This window comes from Penaeus chinensis, chromosome 19 (genome assembly GCF_019202785.1).
Source record: "Penaeus chinensis breed Huanghai No. 1 chromosome 19, ASM1920278v2, whole genome shotgun sequence".
Taxonomy (NCBI): Eukaryota; Metazoa; Arthropoda; class Malacostraca; order Decapoda; family Penaeidae; genus Penaeus; species Penaeus chinensis.
Window position 1 is genome coordinate 27941521 of NC_061837.1, and position 7500 is coordinate 27949020.

Consider the following 7500-nt stretch of genomic DNA (forward strand, 5'->3'; position numbering starts at 1 on the left):
ATACCCATATACATACACACACACACACACACACACACACACACACACACACACACACACACACGCACACACACACATATATTAATATACATACCATGCATACATACACACACATATACATATACACATATATACGCACACACACACCTACACATATACATACATATACATACACATATACGCACATACATATACATATACAAATACACACACACACCTACACATATATATATACATATACATACACATATACGCACATACATATACATACACATATACGCACATACATATACATACACATACTTACATGCATCATAAGTTTAGACGCGCATGTGTATTGTTCCTCTTGCATACACACACACACACATGGACACGTGCACACAAACACGCATACACCTGCACACTTGCGTGCATACTCGCTCATACTCGTGCACAGACGTCTGCATGAGCGCACATACGCACTCCATTATAATGAGCCCATGCATTATGTGCATAAATTGTAGGCTTGCAGCGGCGGGGTTGAGGGAAGGAGGCGGGTGATGTGGGAAAGGAGGATTTAGGACGATGTTGGAATGGGTAAGGATGGGGTTTGGGGTCAGAGGAAGTTTAATATATATAGATAGATAGAGAGATAGATAGATAGATAGATATTGATATATATATGCATATATATATGTATGTATGTATGTATACACACACACAAACACATATACATATGTATGTTTGTGCATGTGTGTGTGTATGTGTTTCCTCAGTAATCTTGTTACACTCAGTTCTCGAACGGAAGGGCGGGGGGGAGGGGGGCTATCCTCATCATGGGCGCGGAGGGGGTGGGGGGCGGGGATGGGTATGAGATTTCCTGGGGCGTAATGTGCTCGCCAAATGTCTTATATCAATATAGAATACATTCCCACCGATATATATATACACACACCATTACGTCGGTTAAATAATGTCGTTCTTTGGTTAATGTATATAGAAAACATAAAAAAAATAATGATAGAGAAATAGTAATATGGATAGAAAGCGTACGTAAAAAAAAATGACGTCAATAAAAAAAAAAAAAAAAAAAAAAAAAAAAAAAAAAAAAAAAAACATGAATAAAAGATGACTTGCTTTGGGTAATAGAGATAGAAAATATGAATTGAGATATTTCACTGACTTTTAGTAATTTTCATCTAAATCATTCTCGAAATGAATGTCACCTTTATCATGTTCATTTTCAATATCATTATATCAATATAGTTAGATCACTGTTAATATTATTGGTATTATAACTATTTTTATAACTATATCAATTTCAATTTCTATTATGATGGTGATTATGGTGATGGTGATGGAAACATAATGACATTGACACTAATGATGATTATCATCGCCAAAAGTATCATAATTTTTATCACTACAGATATTATTAATATCATTATTATTGTTATCAGTAACGTATTACCATCGTTGTTGTTATTTTGCTTTTGTTATTAATACTGCTATTAATTTGTTCTTATTACTCCTAAAATCATTAGTCACATATGATTATCAGAAATATCTGCATCATTATCATTATAATAATCATGACCATCATTATTACTAATATCCTTGCTCTTCATTTAGTTTGTATATTATTAACAAAAATGTATTTTTTATCACCAACATTATCGTTATCATTGTGAATAATATGACTCGCAATATCACCAATGAATTTTCCCATCGTCATCAAGAAAAAAATAATAAACAAGAGAGAAATGAAAGAAAAGGAAAAAAAAACACAAGAAAATACGTCATCAAGAAGAAAGAAAAACAAGAAAGAAATGAAAGAGAAGGAAAAAAAAGAAGAAAATACGTCGTCAAGAAAAAAAAAACAAAACAAGAAAGATATGAGAGAAAAGGAAAAAAACAAGGAAATACGTCATCAAGAAAAAAATAAAATAAAAACAAGAGAGAATGGAAAGAAGAGGGGAAAAAAACAAGAAAATGTATCATCAAGGAAAAAATAAAAATAAAAACAAGAAAGAAATGAAAGAAAAGGAAAAAAAAAAAAGCAAGAAAATACCTCGCCCCTCTCTAACCACTCGTGACATCACCACGACAACTGACATCACAACACCATAACGTTGTCACCACCGTTACCCACAGCTCCCCCCCTCCCCCCCTCCCCCTCCCACCCCACTCCCGCCTTTCCCGCCAGAACCACCATTTCCTCCCCTTTTGAAAAAAAAAAAAAAAAAAAAAACTCTGCATTCCCACACCAATCTCCCCTTTTTATACATTTTTTTTGTATCAATCTCTACTTCCTTCTCACGCTCGTCTGCTGGCCTGCTGGTCGTGTGTGTCGATGGGGGGGAGGAGGAGGGGGAGGTTTATGTCTCTCTCTCTCTTTCTCTCTCTTTCTCTCTCTCTCTCTCTCTCTTTCTCTCTCTCTCTCTCCTTCTCTTTCCTTTCCCTCCTCGTTTCCTCTCTTCTTTCTTTCTCCTTCTTTTTCCCTCTTCTCTCTTCTTTCCACTTCTCCCCTCCCTTCTCTTCCCCTCTCTCTCCTTACCTATTCCCTCCTCGCCTTCCCTTCTCTCGTCATTTCAACTCCCCCCCCCCCTCTCTCTCTCAGTCTCTCCGCTTTTCCTATTCTTTTCTTTCCTCTCATTCCCTTCCATTTCCCTACCTTTCACTTCCTCTCTTTCTCCCTACTCCCCTTTTCTCTTCTATTTTCCTCTCTCTTTCTCTCCATTTCCCCTTCTCCATCTTTCCTCTCGCTCTCCATCTCCCTCGCCCTCTCTCTTTTCCTTTATCTTCCTCTCCCGTTCCCCCTCTCCATCTCTCCCTCTCCCTCTATTTTTTTCTTTCTCTTCCTTTCCCGTTCTCCCTCTCCATTTCCCTCTCTCCCTCGCCCTCTCTTCCTCTCCCTCTCTCCCTTTGCATCTCTCTCTCTGGCTCCCCCTCCCCCTCTAAACCTGCTATAGTTGAAGTCTGAGATACGCGCTACAATTTCCTGGATAATATAGTTATCAGTATATTATGAAGTATAATGAATGTGGTTATACGTACATACGTGAGAGAATATATGTATAGATTGAGGTGCATTTTTAAAAGAAATTGTATATTTTATGAAACATATACACACAGGAACACACAATGCAAGCAAACAAGCACATTCACAAACGCACATACACGCAAATATATATTCACACGCACACACACAGACACACAAACAAAAAACATACTCAAGCACACAAAACACAAACTCACACGCATCCGGACACAAGCACACACATACACAACTGCAAACACAGAGGAACGACCGCACGCACATGAACACACACACACACACACACACACACGCTCCCCAACCCCCCACGATTCGAATGGGGCACACTGAATCCCACGGTCGGTCCAACGCACTTTTCCCTCCCCCCCCTTTTTACCCCTCCACTCTTCCCCCTCCCCCCCTCTTCCCCTCTTGTCTCCCCCTCTTACCCCACCACTCTCCCCCCTCCCCCTCCTCCCCTCCTCTTCCCCTCTCATCCCCTCCTCTTACCCTCTTATCCCCCCCCCCCCCCTCTTCTCTCGTCTCCCTCGCTTCCCAACATTTATCCTCCCCTTCTGTCCACCACATTTCCTTTTGTCGTCCTTGTCTGTGTCTCTCTTTCATCCCCTGATACACTTGTCAGGAGTTCGCTTTTATCCATGCATTTATTCCCATTGCTTACCACAAACACTTGTTACTCAGGAGTGGCTTGTTCGGCCCCTAAGGGCGGTGGGTGGTACGCCCCCCCCCCTCCCCCTCGCCGTGTGTGGTTGTCTGGTCGTCCTCTCACGATGCTGGTGCTTGTGGTTAAGCTGCTGGTTGGCTTGAGGTGGTGGAGGTGCTTGATGGTTGTGGTGGGTGTGGTGGTTATGGTGGTTGGTGGTTGTGGTGGTTGATGGTTGTGGTGGAGGTGGTTGATGGTTGTGGTGGTTGGTGGTTGGAATGGTTTACTGGTTGAAGTGTCAGTGGTTGTGGTCGTTCGTGGTTGTGATGGTTACTGTGGCTATCTAGTTTCCGGTCGTCTCCTGGGCTGGTTGGATGATCTGTGCGGATGGGATGTGGCAGGAGGGGGTGGGGTGGAGTATGGGGGTGCGTGGCTATTTTGTGGAGATGATGATGATGATGGTGGTGATGATGATGATGATGATGATGATGATGATGATGATGATGATGATGGATGATGATGATGATGATGATGATGATGATGATGATGATGGTGATGATGATGGTGATGATGATGATGATGATGATGATGATGATGATGATGATGATGATGATGGCGTTTTGGGATGCTGAGGTTACCGTAAAACAACTGCATCCTCATCTGCAGGTATGGCTATTATAGTCTTTGCTGATGCTGCTACTATAGTTACTTATACTACCATAATTATTGTGTCTGCTGTTGCTACTACTATATTTTTTTTGCTACTATCACAGTATCTGCTGCTATTACTACTACTATAGTCTCTGCTGCTGCTACAACTACTAGTATAACGTCTGCTACTACTACTACTACTACTACTACAGCAGCCCTCCGTTTACAGCCATGCCCACGTCGCCACGCATATAATTGAATTAATGTCTTGCTGCTACTACTTCCTAAGTGGGTGGGGGTGTCTTGATCCTACTAATACAGCCGGACTATTCTTAGTGTATTATTTTCACTAATCCACAGCTGCTACCAATGCTAATTATGATACAAATACTATGAAAAATATCACAGATGCCCCACGAGACGGTATGACTACACACTGGTATGGATATCCTTTGTCTTTATATTTTGCCCAGTATTTTTGCTTCCGTTTTAAGCGACTGTTTAAATCAAATACTATATCAGGATATTTTAGGGGTTAATTACTGATAAATGTGGAGACAGAATAGGCATATGGATAGAGCAAAACTTCTTCATCAATGTATTTTCTGTGCTCTCTCTCTGTCTCTTCCCCCCCTCTCTCTCCACCTTTTTATCTATTTATCTCCCCCTCTCTCAGTCTCTATCTATCTTTCATTCTCACATTTTAGATTTCGGAAAGACAGCGTACACTACAATGACAAAAACTTGTCTTTTCCAAAAACAGGCGAAATCACAGAGCACAATATTCAGATTTTGACACCAGCAGCCATCAGTGACAACCATCACTACTTTTAACACAAATGATATATCCCTTGAAGCCATAAACAACAGACCGGCAAAAAACAACCTAGCGCACAAACAAAAAACAATTAATGTTTATATATGATAATGCACACACTGTTTATGTTAACAGTAAAGCAGATATTCAAGAGTATGTGTGGAGATGCTACCTGAAGGCGCGTGCTAATAATATCTCGGTCTCTATAAGGTATTCACTTATCACCCGATGACAAACAAGCTACTGAACATGTGCTTGTTGGTCCCCCACTACACAATTATCTTGTTACTAAGCTACTATGTATGCACCTCTAACATTCAGTTATTTCTTATCTTAATTATATCCTAAGGTAAAAGGGAGTTGAGTACTATTAATATTTTTTTCTCGACTGAATTTGCGCGAGAGGGAAAAAGAGGGAAGGGAGAGGGGGGCGGAGGACCGAGTGGGGGGTATTTAATAAATCATTTTCTTGTCTTGGAATCGGCGTGTTTTTAGTTGTTGTTTTTTTTTCTTTTTTTTATTAGTTGTAATTAAACTTTTGTAAAGGAATCGGCTAAGCTATCCCCCCTTACTCGAGAACACCCAAGACGTTTCGTACCTACTTTGTTTTTTTTTCTCTCTCTCTTACTCTAGGACTCTAGTGGGTCCTTCCTTTCCCCCTTCTCCTTCTCACTCCTCTCCCCATGTCCTCCCCCTCCCCAACTCCTTTTCCTCCCCATCTCCTTCTCTTCTTCTCCTACCCTACACCTCTCCTTCTCCCTCCTCTTCCCATCTCCTCCCCTTCCCCTCCCTCTCTCCTTGCCCACGACCGCACTCAAGCCCCACCACAGACATCTGCACGGTAGTCTCGTAGGGAGATGGTAGATGGTCCCCTGCGGCCCACCAACCACCACCACCTGGCCCAACGAACCCACCTTGCTACCGGTCACCTCAAGGAGAAACCCACCTCACTAGTGATAGTAATTACCTCGTTAAGGCGTGTGTTTGTGTAGATATAAATACGTGTACGTCTATATCTCACTACCCTTCCGTACGTAAATAAAGGTAAAGGTTATTTCTTAGCTAAGATTAACACGCATTTTCCTTTCTCCCTTTCTTCCTCTTCTTCATAAGCGCATGCTAATTCTACCTCGTGTTTTGATTAGGAGAACCTGTTTTATCCCATTGGCATTGGGAAGGCCCGTTTACTATGGTGAGTACGCAGGACCGACACGTAACGTTGTCTTGCGTGTTACCTTCTGTATGCGAGTAGGGAAAAAAATACGATATTTTATTCCATATTTATGGGCATTCTGGACCTTTTGAGGAAAGTTGATGATAAAAGATTTGCTGTCTACGTTTTCTAGTGTTTCGTTGCACGTTTGTTATGTATTTGTTGAGATTCATTCTATGCTTTCTTGGGTCTGTGAAAGAAGAGGGAAAATATTTGGAAAAATAAATCGAAAAATAGTTACGAAAAAGCCCGAAATGATGATAAAGAGGGAAAATATTTGGAAAAAGAAATCTAAAAATAGTTACGAAAAAGCCCGAAATGATGATAATGATGACATAGAGATAAGTGGAGATAGATAGATAGGCAGATATAATAGACATAAATATATAGTTAGCCAGATCTGTAATGAATAGATAGATAGGTAAGTAGGTAGTCAGATAGACAGAGAGACAGACAGGCAGACTGATAGGTAACTGGACAGATAGATAGATGGTGACACAAAGGGGTACATACATACATACATACATACATACATACATACATATATATATATACATACATAGACACAAATATAGATAGACCAGAGAGATATACTTATACATAGCTTGGAGAGAGAGAGAGCGAGAACAAGAGCGAGAGCGAGAGCGAGAGCTAGAACAAGAACGAGAGCGAGAGCGAGAGAGGGAGAGGGGGGGCTGAAAGAAAAAGAGAAAGAGAAAGAGAACGAGCAAGAGAAAGAGAGAAAGAGCGAGCGAGAGATGGAGAAAGAGAGCGAGCGAGAGAGAGCGAACAAGAGAGAGAGAGAGAGAGAGAGAGCGAGAGAGAGAGAGAGAGGAGCGAAGGGCCAGCCTCCTCCCGCCCCGGAAATAAGGGTGGTCCCGCAGCCCCGCCTCCCACCGTAAACGGATTACCTTTTTGACCAAAAGTTTTTAGGAAAAGGGTCGTCCTGAGCGCGATAAATTTTGTCGAGAAAGACATTATCGGCGGGAGGCTGGTTCTAAGACAAGACGGCGGACTTTATCTCCCAGCTGCATCGCCGTGCAGAGTGTTGGCGCTTCCAGCTGGCGAAGGGCGTGCCAGCTGGGCTGTGGTCTGGCGACGAATGGCCTGTGGGCTGGGCGGTGGTGGTGGCTGGGGGG